Below are 14,663 nucleotides of genomic sequence, written 5' to 3' on the forward strand. Positions count from 1 at the left end.
ATTGGTTTTCCCTACTTCAGAGAAATGCTGAGACCAATGTTCATTTAATTCACTGGATAAAAACTATCTAAAATTAAGAATATTTATCTTTTCTTTTTTTTAGACGGAATTTCGCTCTTGTTGCCCAGGCTGGAGTGCAATGGCGCAATCTCGGCTCACTGCAACCTCCACCTCCTGGGTCCAAGCGATTCTCCTGCCTCGGCTTCCCAAGTAGCTGGGATTACAGGCATGCACCACCACACATAGCTAATTTTTTTATTTTTAGTAGAGATGGGGTTTCTCCATGTTGGTCAGGCTGGCTTCGAACTCCTGAACTCAGGTGATCTACCTGCCTTGGTTTCCCAAAGTGCTGGGATTACAGGCGTGAGCCACCGCGCCTGGCAGAATATTTATCTTAATACTGGAAATGATTCTTGGTCTGAAGAAATGCTTGTTTTTTCTGTGTGTGTTTTGTTTGTTTGTTTGTTTTGTTTTTATGTGGAGTCTCACTCTGTCACCCAGGCTGGAGTGCAGTCAAGAGATCTCAGCTCGGCTGGGCGCGGTGGCTCAGGCCTGTAATCCCAGCACTTTGGGAGGCCGAGGCGGGCGGATCACCAGGTCAGGAGATCCAGACCATCCTGGCTAACACGATGAAACCCCGTCTCTACTAAAAATACAAAAAATTGGTCGGGCGCAGTGGTGGGCACCTGTAATCCCAGCTACTCGGGAGGCTGAGGCAGGAGAATGGCGTGAATCGGGGAGGCGGAGCTTGCAGTGAGCTGAGATCGCGCTACTGCACTCCAGCCTGGGCGGCAGAGCAAGACTCCGTCTCAAAAAAAAAAAAAAAAAGAGATCTCAGCTCACTGAAACCTCCACCTCCCAGGTTCAAGCAATTCTCCTGCCTCAGCCTCCTGAGTACCTGGAATTACAGGCCTGCACCACCACACCCACCTAATTTTCATATTTTTAGTAGAGACGAGGTTTCACCATGTTGGTCAGGCTGGTCTTGAACTCCCGGCCTCAAGTGATCCACCCACCTCAGCCTCTCCAAATGTAGGGATTACAGGCATGAGCCACCGCATCCGGCCCAAACTCTTGTCTTAACCTTTTGTGAGACGTTTTATGTATTTACAGATCATGAAATCTTAATGAAGTAAACTTCTAAGATCTGACCAAACAAAAGGACCTCAAGTGTTCATAGAATGCTAACATATAGAACAAAGTTTAAGTAAGACACAAAGGCCCGGATTCTAAAAAATAAATAAACAATTTGAATGTCTGGCTTAAAACAAAAAGATGGATTAAAAGTTTGTATCAGGGCCGGGCGCGGTGGCTCAAGCCTGTAATCCCAGCACTTTGGGAGGCCGAGACGGGCGGATCACGAGGTCAGGAGATCGAGACCATGCTGGCTGGCACGGTGAAACCCCATCTCTACTAAAAATACAAAAAGAAAAAAAAAACTAGCCGGGCGAGGTGGCCGGCGCCTGTGGTCCCAGCTACTTGGGAGGCTGAGGCAGGAGAATGGTGTAAACCCGGGAGGCGGAGCTTGCAGTGAGCTGAGATCCGGCCACTGCACTCCAGCCCCGGCGACAGAGCGAGACTCCGCCTCAAAAAAAAAAAAAAAAAAAAAAGTTTGTATCAGAAAGGTAACTTTGTGTTGAATGGTCCTAACAATTCATAATTCCTGCAGTATCAAATACAGTCTGGGTAATTAATTCAGTTCAGTGGACTCTTTTCCTTTTACTGCCAGATTGAACAGCTCTAAGGATAATCTCCCTCACTCTCCCAGGGCTCAGTTGGAAGATTGATTATTTATGCCCTCAATTGTTTATTCTGTCCTATTTTTCCATACGTCCAGGCCCAAGAGCTGTGTTACCACTGGCCTGTTTCCAAAATGAATGCATTACTCATTGCCCTATTAGCTACGAAAACAAAATACTCAAACAGTGGTATCTTAACGTTGGAGAGCAACCCCACCAACCACTTGATCCAGGAGAGAAATTAGTAACAATGTCAGCCCAGGTTACCAAAAGCTAAATTGTCCTGATGAAGAGAGACCCATACATCATTCTAGTCCTTTATTTTGAGCCACTGAACAACATACATGCATATCCAACAAGGATTCTTAAAGGACAGTATCATTAGAAAGACAGCTCTGGCCTTCACTGAGAGCAGACTGTAAACTACTGAGGGTTAAACTGAGATAAAATTTGCCTAGCAACCATTCTTTAGGAAGAGTTCAGTAACTCACCAACAATAAATTCTACATCCTCATCTGACTGGTAAACAGATCACAGACTCCACTAAGTCCTCTACTTTCAGGATTCAGACTCACAGCAAACAACTTCCTCAAAAGACTCAGCTTCAAGAGCCAAACCCTGGGGGAGGGGGTTGTGCTTAAACACAAAATATTGTCTCTGACACCTGACTGAAAAAGCTGAAAATCTAAAAAGTATCATCACCCATATCTCCATATGAATGCATCCATTGTTCTAAATAAATCTGACAATTGAGAGAGCATTCCCAGTGTCTCTTTTGCCTCTAATATTTTCTCACGTTGAGTAAGCTTTTCCCAATTCCAAACCTTACAACACTCAAGCTGATTATTATGAGAATCAAGCAATACCAAGGGCCCAATATTTTTCTTTCACCTTCTCAAGGGGATCATTTTATACTTCTGATGTGAACAAGGGGATTAGTCTCGAGTCTCCCTTTAGAGAGAACATAGAGTCCTTTTTCTTAACACATTCTAAGCCATGACTCACAGAAATAAGCAGGATGGGCCAGGCACGGTGGCTCACGCCTGTAATCCCAGCACTGTAGGAGGCCGAGGAAGATGGATCACCTGAGGTCAGTTTAAGACCACGCTGGCCAACATGGTGAAACCCTGACTCTACTAAAAATACAAAAATTAGCCAGGCATGGTGGTGCATGTCTGTAATCCCAGCTACTCAGGAGGCTGAGGCAGGAGAATTGCTTGAACCTGGGAGGCGGAGGCTGCCGTGAGCAGAGACTGTGCCACTGCACTCCAGCCTGGGCGACCCAGTGAGACTCCATCCCAAAAAAAAAAAAAAAAAAAAAAAAAAAATGAAATAAGCAAGATGAATAAAAACAGACTGCTAAAGAAAATTAAATCAATTGCTTTAACCTCAACCGGCACTATGCCCCCTCAACCTAAGAGATTTATGGCTTTCTATAGTTGTTTCCTTGCAGATGACCAAATTCCAGGATTTCCATGCACCTTAAATGATATTTGAACATCAGTGCAAATAGGGTTTGCACTTATGATTAGTTCTATACATAGTCTTCTGTCTCCTGGGAAAATCCTTTCGGGAACCCCTAATTATTGCACCATGCAAAATAGTGATCACACAAATCAGTCAAGAAAAGAGAAATATCGGGTGTGGAGGGGTGCAGTGGCTCACACCTTAATCCCAACACTTTGGGAGGCCTCTGGGAGGATTGCTTGAGGCCAGGAGTTTGACAACAACCTGAGCAACAGAGCCAGACCCTATTCTCTACAAAACATAAAAATTAAAAAATGGCAATATAAAAAAGTGAGTGAAGTATAATATAACATTATAAAGCTGTACTTACTGCTCACCCATGGGTAGAGAACTTAAAAACCACCCAGATATCAAATAGAAGAGCAACTTGTTTTTTGATAGAAGCGAGCTGAAATCTTACAGCCTCCAACTTTTTTTTGTTTTTGTTTTTTGGGGATTTTTTTGAGACAGGGTCTCACTCTGTCACCCAGGCTGGAGTGCAGTGGCACAACCCTGGCTCACTGCAACCTCCGCCTTCTGAGTTCCAGCAGTTCTCCCACCTCAGTCTCCCAAGTAGCTGGGACTACAGGAGTGCACCACCACGCCCAGCTAATTTTTTTGTTTTGGTAGAGACGGGTTTTCCCCATGTTGGTCTTTAACTTCTGACCTCAAGTGATCCACCCACCTCAGCCTCCCAAAGTGCTGGGATTACAGGAGCAAGCCATTGCACCCTGCCTTCCAACTGGTTTTTTGGTCACTTCCCCAGCTTCCTATACCTTAGACATCAAAGTGCACTTTGTTTTATATACTAGCTAACTTTGTTTATATACTAGCTAACTGTCAAGGCTTCAATCAGTGATTTTTAACAGTTCACTTTCAGTAGCAAGTTAACGAAGTCAACATCTGGGGGAACCCCTTTCCCTCCCAATTTAAACACAACTAATGGAGCCTTAAGGGACAAGTGAGTAATAACATAAAAACCCAAAACCTGACACAGGATTACTGTGAATCTATTTTTTAGTAACATGTCTATTCTAAGGTACTTGAAGTCTTATATTTAAAAAAGGTTAAAAAGTAAGTTTCCTAATCCCTATTACTTTCCACAGCTGAAGTGGTTTCCTATCCCATTATCCCTATTTTTTTATAATACTTGCTTTCATCTCAAATTGCTCCTGTTTAGAGATCTAATAAATCAATGCAAAGAAAAAAATCACTAATCTAGCCAAAAGTGTAAGAACAGCTCCAGTGTATCAATTCTGTTTTCAAAAGTGGACCCCAGTTAGAACAATCTTTGGAAACTGAACCTGCATTACATAAACTCTGAACCATTTTAATTAATATTTATCAAAGTGTTGCCAAAAAAAAAAAAAAAAAAAGATACTCATCCCTTCTGGTACTGTAGCTCTTTGCTAATCAACATTAAGATAAACCTGGTCCAAACACATTTCGTTGAAAATGCCCACTTACGCCGGGCACTGTGGCTCACGCCTGTAATCCCAGCACTTTGGGAGGCTGACGTGGGTGGATCACGAGGTCAGGAGATCAAGACAATCCTGGCTAACACAGTGAAACCCCGTCTCTACTAAAAATATAAAAAATTAGCCAGGTGTGGTGGCAGGTGCCTGTAGTCCCAACTACTCGGGGAGGCTGAGGCAGGAGAATGGCGTGAATCTGGGAGGTGGAGCTGGCAGTGAGCCGAGATCACGCCACGGCACTCCAGCCTGGGCGACAGACTCTGTCTCAAAAAAAAAAAAAAAAAAAAAAGAAAAGAAAAGAAAATGTCCACTTAAAGCTAGTGTACTATGGACACTGTCACCCAACACACACACACACACACACACACACACACACACACACACACACTCCCTTTGTTTCTAACATCAAAAACTTTGGATTTTCTATTTTCCACTGAAAACGTTTTTCTCAATTTAAAGCCTACAAAGACGTTCCCGATTCTGGAGATAGGTGTTCTTCAGAAAGAAGGGACCCCTAAGATGAAGAAGCAAAGGAACTCAAAAAAGATAAATTTCATTTAAGTTGTAATGCTATAGCCACACAAATTCATAAACTTTGGGGAGAGGAACCTTTTTTAAAAAACTAACGAGGCTGGGAGCGGTGGCTCACGCCTGTAATCCCAGCACTTTGGGAGGCTGAAGCAGGCAGATCACGAGGTCAGGAGTTCAAGACCAGCCTGACTAACATGGTGAAACCGAACCTCTACTAAAAACACAAAAAATTAGCCCGAAACGGTGGTAGGCGCCTGTAATCTCAGCTATTCAGGAGGCTGAGGCAGGAGAATCGCTTGAACCCTGGAGGCGGAGGTTGCAGTGAGCCGAGATCGCACCACTGCACTCCAGCCTGGGCGACAGAGCGAGACTCATCTCACCAAAAAAAAAAAAAAAAAAAAAAAAAAAACCCACGAACTAAAATTCATCTGGAGGTTTTTTTAAGTTTGGTTTTGGTTTTTGACGATAGAAACTAATCCCTCCGAGGGTCTGTGAATATAAGAAATATACCGACAGAGAAAAAGATAAGACTTTTAAGTTTCAGCAACAACAAGGTAAGTTTGCCTGCTCTAGTCAGGTTTCTGCAACAGAGATGAGCTACTACACAAAGCCGGTGACAATGTACTCTAGGAAGAGACTTCAGCAGAGTTAATCGCTAACAACTATCAGGATTTCCTTTAACCACCATTTGACTGGGGCTGCTCTCTCTTTCCACTAGCACCTCCTCTCCTTTCAGATTGTTATTGCTGATCAAGGCAGTCCCAAGGAGGAAAATGGTGAAGACAGCCTTAATGGACACGGATGCAGTACAGTTCCAAATATCCACTCCTAGCTTGCCTTTTTTTTTTTTTTTTAATTGCGGTTTACTGCATCAGATATCACACAAAACAGGGCTCCTCTTTTCTTCTCTGTGCATTTTACTATACGACCGATATCGACACATCAGTAAAAAGAGATAAGAGTCCTGAATCTCCTTACCCATCTGCAGGGGTGAGATGAAGGGAAGGAAAAAAATGATGAACGGTAGAAACAGATAAGCAAAACAAACTGATGGGATCCAGAGATATTATTTCCCATTCCATTTCCCCTTCTCTTACAAGGTTAAGTCGGCTGAAGTCGGGGTCGCGTTAGAAAAAGCACACACACCTTGCGCCCTGGAAAGAAGGTGAGGTTCGCTCCGCAGCGCTCGGTGGGGCTCCTGGCTCCGCCCCGCCCGCCTGGGGCAGCTCAGCCCAGCTCACCCCCTCCCTGGGAGGATGGAAGAGAAGGGGCTTCTAGCTGTCTAGGCAGGGGGAGGGGGAGGCGGCTGCTCCGGGTGCCAGGCTCACGGAGCGCAGGACTCCGCGGTGCGCCGACACCCCCTCCCCCAGCCGGCTGCCGCTTGCTCCCAGCCGCCGCCGGAAGCCAGCCCCGCCCCCTCACCGCCACCCTGGCTCTTCGCGAGCCCCCTCCTGTCTGCACAGCCAATGGCAAGCCAGGGATCCAGCAGAGCGACTCGCCAAGCAGCCAACTGGGGAAGTCCACAGGGAGGTCAGCCACCGGGATAGGCCCGCTACCCGCGGACACGGCCCGACTCGGCTCCTCTTTGTTAGCGTTGCCCCCATCTCTCCCGGCCCCCACCCCAAAGCCAGGAGCCAAGCATCCCGTAGCTGGGCCAGGTGAAGCTGCGCCCCTCCGCACCCCTTCTCCCTCTGCCCCGCCCCCTCCCACTTTCGACCTGGGTACTAGGAGAACCCCCCTACCCACGCGATACCTCCCAGAGTGGCTCAGACTTCAACAGCAATTGCCACCTGGAGACACTCGACCGTAAAAAGATGCTCCCCAAGCCTCTCCGCCTCTAGTCTAATCAACTGCACTGCACTATAACAGTGGACGGATTTAGGATTACATATTAAATCAGTTGCACACATCCATCCTCCCTGTCGGAAACTCCAGCTTCCCGTGACGCAGAAATTAAGGGGTGGGGGTGGAGGCATGTTGGGAAAGTATGTATCTAGAAGTTGGTGGGGTGGAGAAGGGAATACATGAAATCATCGGCCAAAAAAAAAGAACAATAAAAAAAACCACACATAGTTGGCTCCAACCTGTTTCAGATACAAAACATCCAATGTATTTAGCTGGATGTATCCAATCCAGTTAAATCCCAAGCAGGTTTCAGTACAATTAGGAAGCAAACACCTAATCCTTGTTCAATCATATACCTAATATTATGGGGAACATACTCTCAGCAACCACCAGGCTCAGAGTAACTGGCAGGTTGCACCAACACTTCAATCACCAATTGGAATAGAACTAACTGGAATAGAACATGCTAAACACTGTGGTATGTTTTCTTGGGGGTAGTGATAGAGCACCACATGGGGTTCATTTAAGAAAACTGGCCGGGCGCGGTGTGTCTCACCTGTAATCCCAGCACTTTGGGAGGCCAACGCGGGCAGATCACTTGAACCCAGGTGTTCGAGACCAGCCTGGTCGACATGGTGAGACCCCCGTCTCTACCACAAATTTTAGACGTAACTAGGCGTGGTAACTCACGCTCTAGTCCCAGCTACTTGGCAGAATACACTGAACAGAGACAATGCCACTGCACTCCGGCCTGAGAGTAAGATCCTAACTCAAAAAAAAAAAAAAGAGAGAAAAAGAAAACGGGGGTCAGGGAAGGCAAGCTATTACCTAGATTGTCATTTTTGTTCAGAGTTCTCGCAAACGCATGACATTAAATATCTACATCACACTCTACAACACTGCTTAATCGCCCCAAACACTACTATAATTTAAAACAAAACGAAACTTTAAGCAGTCTAGGCTACCTTGGAACTCAAAACATTTCATATATAACCACCTCAGTACTCCTGGAAGACGGAAAAGGAGCTGTATGACATGCCTGTTTTATTTTATTTATTTATTTTTGAGATGGAGTTTCACTCTGTTGCCCAAGCTAGAGTGTACTGGCGAGATGCTGTGGTGTAATCTCGGCTCACTGCAACCTCTGCCTCCTAGATTCAAGCAATTCTGCCTCAGCCTCTGAAGTAGCTGAAATTACAGGTGCTCCCCACCACGCCCAGTTAATTTTTGTTTTTTGTTATTTGTTTTTTTTGAGACGGAGTCTCGCTCTGTCGCCCAGGCTGGAGTGCAGTGGCGGGATCTCGGCTCACTGCAAGCTCTGCCTCCCGGGTTCACGCCATTCTCCTGCCTCAGTCTGGGACTACAGGCACCTGCCACCACGCCCGGCTAATTTTTTGTATTTTTAGTAGAGACGTAGTTTCACCGTGTTAGCCAGGACGGTCTCCATCTCCTGACCTCGTGATCCACCCACCTCGGCCTCCCAAAGTGTTGGGATTACAGGCGTGAACCACTGCGCCCGGCCTAATTTTTGTATTTTCAGTAGAGAGGGGGTTTCACCGTGGTGGCCAGGCTGGTCTCAAACTCCTGACCTCAAGTGATCCATCCGCCTCGGCCTCCCAAAGTGCTGGGATTACAGGCATGAGCCAACGTGCTAGGCTGATCCCCCCCCTCTTTTTTTTTTTTTTTAGATTTAAGAGTCTCACTCTGTCGCCCAGGTTGGAGTACAACGGCACAATCTTGGCTCACTGCAACCTCTGCCTCCCGGGCTCAAGCCATTCTCCTGCCTCAGCTTCCCGAGTAGCTGGGATTACAGGCATGAGCCACCGTGCCTAGCTAATTTTCGTATTTTTAGTAGAGATGGGGTTTCACCATGTTGCCCAGACTGGTCTCGAACTCCAGACCTCAGGTGATCCACCCGCCTCAGCCTCCCAAAGTGCTGTGATTACAAGCATGAGCCACCGCACCCAGCATCACGTCTATTTTTTTTTTTCTGAGACGGAGTCTCGCTCTGTCTCCCGGGCTGGAGTGCAGTGGCCGGATCGCAGCTCACTGCAAGCTCCGCCTCCCGGGTTTACGCCATTCTCCTGCCTCAGCCTCCCAAGTAGCTGGGACTACAGGCGCCCGCCACCTCGCCCGGCTAGGTTTTTTGTTTTGTTTTGTTTTGTTTGTTTTGTTTTGTTTTGTTTTGTATTTTTTAGTAGAGACGGGGTTTCACCGTGTTAGCCAGGATAGTCTCGATCTCCTGACCTCGTGATCCGCCCGTCTCGGCCTCCCAAAGTGCTGGGATTACAGGCTTGAGCCACCGCACCCGGCCTATTTTTTAAGCACATATGAATATACATCTCTTGGTCCAACATAATATATAGATGTTAAACCAATCTGTCAACAGTAGTTATCATTGAGAGAATAAGTACATAGTTAGGGAGAAGTGAAAAAGAGAATTTGTTTTATTGTACCTTTTAAACAATAAAAAAGAGGGCCAGGTGCAGTGGCTTGCACTTTGGGTGGCTCAGACAGGCAGATCTCAAGGTCAGGAGATTGAGATCAGCCTGGCCAACATGGTAAAACCCGGTCTCTACTTAAAAAAAGTACAAAAAGGGCCCGGCGGGGTGGCTCAAGCCTGTAATCCCAGCACTTTGGGAGGCCGAGACGGGCGGATCACGAGGTCAGGAGATGAAGACCATCCTGGCTAACACGGCGAAACCCCGTCTCTACTAAAAAATACAAAAAACTAGCCGGGTGAGGTGGCAGGCACCTGTAGTCCCAACTACTCGGGAGGCTGAGGCAGGAGAATGGCGTGAACCCGGGAGGCGGAGCTTGCAGTGAGCTGAGATCCGGCCACTGCACTCCAGCCTGGGCGATATAGTGAGACTCCGTCTCAAGAAAAAAAAAAAAAAAGTACAAAAAAATAGCCGGGAGTTGTGGCGCACATCTGTAATCCCAGCTACTCGGGAGGCTGAGGTAGGAGACTCGCTTGAAACTGGGAGGCACAGGTTGCAGTGAGTTGAGATCATGCCACTGCACTCCAGCCTGGGCAACAGAGGAAGACTCCATCTCAAAAAAAAAAAAAAAAAAAAAAAAAACATTAAGGCACAGCACGGTGGCTGACACCTGTAATCCTAGCACTTTGGGATGCTGACTCGGGCAGCTCACTTGAGGTTAGGGGTTCAAAACCAGCCTTGCCAACATGTTGAAACCTCATCTCCACAAAAAATAAAAAATAAAAAATAATTAGCCCAGTATGGTAGCGGGGGCCTGTAATTCCACCTACTTGGGAGACTGAGACAGGAAAATTGCTTGAACCCGGGAGGCAGAGATTACAGTGAGTCGAGATCGCGCCAGTGCACTCCAGCCTGGGCAAGTGGGACTGTCTCAAAATATAAGTAAATAGGCCGGGCGCGGTGGCTCAAGCCTGTAATCCCAGCACTTTGGGAGGCCGAGACGGGCGGATCACGAGGTCAGGAGATCGAGACCATCCTGGCTAACACGGTGAAACCCCGTCTCTACTAAAAAATACAAAAAATTAGCCGGGCGAGATGGCGGGCGCCTGTAGTCCCAGCTACTCGGGAGGCTGAGGCAGGAGAATGGCGTGAACCCGGGAGGCGGAGCTTGTAGTGAGCTGAGATCCGGCCACTGCACTCCAGCCTGGGCGACAGAGCGAGACTCCGTCTCAAAAAAAAAAAAAAAAATATATATATATATATATATATATATATATGTAAATAAAAAGCATTAATTTTGTTATTTTTACTACGTTAACTTAGTGAAATTACAGATTTTATCATCTTTAAACTATGCTGAACGTCTTACTTTTACAGTCAGTAAAAGATATTAAAACATGGCCGGGCGCGGTGGCTCAAGCCTGTAATCCCAGCACTCTGGGAGGCCGAGATGGGCGGATCACGAGGTCAGGAGATCGAGACCATCCTGGCTAACACGGTGAAACTCCGTCTCTACTAAAAAATACAAAAAACTAGCCGGGCGACGAGGCGGGCGCCTGTAGCCCCAGCTACTCAGGGAGCTGAGGCAGGAGAACGGCGTAAACCCGGCAGGCGGAGCTTGCAGTGAGCTGAGATCCGGCCACTGCACTCCAGCCCGGGCGACAGAGCGAGACTCCGTCTCACAACAAACAAACAAAAAGATATTAAAACATAAACACCTCTCAAAAATAGATGGAAGAGATCAGTAGGCTAGACTAAAAACTAGTTTAGGTAATATCCCTCTAGACTGATCAGTTTGCACCTCATCATTTCTTGAGCACCCTATTTTGCAAATTTCCTAAACGGCATTTATAACAACCAAAAATAAAATAAAATGTAACTTTGACACTTAATTTACTCCAATCAAAACGATACAGGTCCCAGAACAGAATTACAAACACACACACAAAAAATGACTGAACCAGAAAAGAAGGCAAACAGTCTTAAAAAGACAATTTCCTCATAAAGAACTGCTACGTGATATTTACAGAATTCAAACACCCATGACACAGAGCATAGAAACTTTAATAAAACCTTTATTGTTCATTGGACTTCAAGAGAACAGTAGGTCTGAGAAAAACACTGTGGTATTTTTTTTTTTTAAAGGGAATTCCTGGCATTATCACTTCAAAGTTAGCAAGGTGTAACAGTAGTTAAAGGGTTTTAACTGGCTGCACTTTCTGTTTCAGACACTAGAGGGGAGTATAAAAATCCAAATAAAATCTGGGATTTTGTTTTACTCATTCACTAACATCACCAAATACGCACTGTATTCCTGTATGCCTGAAATTCTATTATACCCCAGAGACAAAAAGATGAATAAGATGTGGTCTTTGTCTTTAAATTACTTAGTGTAGTTAGGGAAGACATGCCTGTTCAAAAACATCAGTAATAAGGCCAGTGCAGTAGCTCACACCTGTAATCACTTTGGGAGGCCGAGCAGATGGATAAACTGAGGTCAGCAGTTCAAGACCAGCCTGGCGAACATTGTGGAACCCCCGTCTCTACTAAAAAATACAAAAATTAGCTGGGCGTGGTGGCAGGTGCCTGTAATCCCAGCTATTCAGGAGGCTGAGGCAGGAGAATCACTTGAACCCGGGAGACGGAGGTTGCAGTAAGCCGAAATCGTGTCATTGCACTCTAGCCTGGGCAACAAGAGTGAAACTCCGTTTCAAGAAATAATAATGGTTGGGCCCGATGGCTCATGACTGTAATCCTAGCACTTTTGGAGGCTACGGCAGGCAGATCACCTGAGGTCAGGAGTTCAAGACCTTCCTGGCCAACATGGCAAAACCCCGTCTCTACCAAAAATACAAAAATTAGCCAGGCGTGGTAGCGCATGCCTGTAATCCCAGATACTCAGAAGGATGAGATAGGAGAATCACTTGAACCTGGGAGACACAGATTGCAGTGAGCCAATTATCGTGCCACTGAACTCCAGCCTGGGTAACAGAGTGAGACTCTTGTCTCAAAAAAAAAAAATAAATAAATAAATAAATTGGCCGGGCGCGGTGGCTCAAGCCTGTAATCCCAGCACTTTGGGAGGCCGAGACGGGCGGATCACGAGGTCAGGAGATCGAGACCATCCTGGCTAACACGGTGAAACACCGTCTCTACTAAAAATACAAAAACTAGCCGGGCGAAGTGGCGGGCGCCTGTAGTCCCAGCTACTCGGGAGGCTGAGGCAGGAGAATGGCGTAAACCCGGGAGGCGGAGCTTGCAGTGAGCTGAGAGCCGGACACTGCACTCCAGCCTGGGCGACAGAGCGAGACTCCATCTCAAAAAAAAAAAAAAAAAAAAAAATTAATAATAATAATAAGGCCAGGCGCAGAGGCTCATGCCTATAATCCCAACACTTTGGGAGCCTGAGGCTGGACTACCTGAGGTTAGGAGTTTGAGACAAGCCAGGTCAACATGGTGAAACCCTGCCTCTACTAAAAATACAAAAATTAGCCAGCTATGTTGGTCGCCTATAATCCCAGTTACTTGGGGGGCTGAGGCAGGAGAATCGCTTGAACCCAGGAGGCAGAGTTTGCAGTGAGCCGAGATTGTGACATTGCACTCCGGCTTGGGCAATAAGAGTGAAATTCTATCTCAAAAAAATAATAATAATAATAATAATAATAGGCAAACTACAACAGAGAATGCAGAGTAGAGAATCAAACCCAAGACTTTGGGAGACTATGGATATGGGACAGGACAGAAAGAGAATCATTCCTAGAAGAGAGAAGAAAAACATGTGCCTATATATAATAATTCACACTAGACAAACCAGCCTATCTAAATTGGCTTTTTCTCCTAATAACGTTTCTGGCCTTCATCTAAATGGAAATAACCTATACCTAGATGGTATCTTTAAACTTCTATCTGTAAAAAGTAGAAGCATTATCTGGTGAAGAAGATTTGCTAAAATAACTAGTTGGTTAGGCTTCAAAATCTATTGTATGCAGTTTAAAAGGCTTGAACGTGGGGTGTAGGGGGTGGTTTATACTTCCAGCTACTTGGGAGGCAGAGGTGGGAGGATCACTTGAGCCCAGGAGTACAGAGTTCGAGGTTATAGTGAGCTATGATCGTGCCACAGCACTCCAAGCCTGAGTGACAGAGTAAGATCCTGTCTTTAAAAAAATAAAGGCCGGGCGCGGTGGCTCAAGCCTGTAATCCCAGCACTTTGGGAGGCCGAGACGGGCGGATCACAAGGTCAGGAGATCGAGACCATCCTGGCTAACACGGTGAAACCCCGTCTCTACTAAAAAATACAAAAAACTAGCCGGGCGACGTGGCGGGCGCCTGTAGTCCCAGCTACTCGGGAGGCTGAGGCAGGAGAATGGCGTAAACCCAGGAGGCGGAGCTTGCAGTGAGCTGAGATCCGGCCACTGCACTCCAGCCTGGGCGGCAGAGCGAGACTCCGTCTCTGAAAAAAAAATAAATAAATAAAAAAATAAAAAAAATAAAAAAATAAAATAAAAAAATAAAAAGACTCTACAGGAATGACTGATAAACCAGAATTAAAGCTCAAAGTCACCACAAGAGTGCCAGAGGGAAACACTTGTACGGTATATTTTTCCCGAATATTCAAAATGACTGCTCCATCATTTGTTATGGTTTTAGGATGTTTGGGTTGTATGTTCTGGGAGTAGAGAGCTGGAAAGAAGGGGTTAGTTGTTAATTTTTCATATTGATGGGGTAGCACATGGTAGAAAAAGTAAAAAGCCAAAATCCTGAAAAAGTTTCACACACATAGACAAAATGAGACAGCAAACTTGTGAATCGAGCATGATTTGGCATCTTTAAATGCACAGCCAATTCCCTTCTAGTGCCAAAGCCAATGGCTTCTCCCGTAGATAAAATGGCACGGTTCCTGAAAAAGCCCTGGACGCTGTTTCCCCACAATCCTATAATCTGTCAGAAGACAGAAAACAAAAAGAAGGCTGTGCAAGCCAGAAAAAGCAAATTATAACCAACACAGAGCCAACACTTTACTTCAGACAGAAGGAGCTTTTATATGCATCTTTGGAAAGGGAGAGACAAAAGAAGCTTACCATTGCTCAAATAATCAAGGCAAACAATAAAACAATTTAACCAAACAC

The 14,663-nt window shown here is 45.9% G+C and overlaps 1 protein-coding gene across 9 annotated transcripts in view; it reads right to left on the reverse strand.

Annotated features, from left to right (window-relative positions):
- The window catches only part of FAM222B (family with sequence similarity 222 member B), a 100,217-nt gene that overhangs the window by 57,594 nt on the left and 27,960 nt on the right, over positions 1-14,663 (reverse strand). Inside the window, exon 1 of one of the 9 annotated variants that reach the window (XM_010378315.2) lies at positions 6,398-6,663. The exons of 5 other annotated variants lie outside the window; for them this stretch is intronic. The gene's annotated coding sequence lies outside the window, so the exon portion shown is untranslated. Of the gene's footprint in view, positions 1-6,348; positions 6,664-14,663 lie in introns of those variants that run through there. 3 more of the 9 variants (XM_030923429.1, XM_030923427.1, XM_030923430.1) reach the window with 3 other exon arrangements.

Source organism: Rhinopithecus roxellana, chromosome 19, assembly GCF_007565055.1.
Source record: "Rhinopithecus roxellana isolate Shanxi Qingling chromosome 19, ASM756505v1, whole genome shotgun sequence".
In the NCBI taxonomy this organism is placed as follows: Eukaryota; Metazoa; Chordata; class Mammalia; order Primates; family Cercopithecidae; genus Rhinopithecus; species Rhinopithecus roxellana.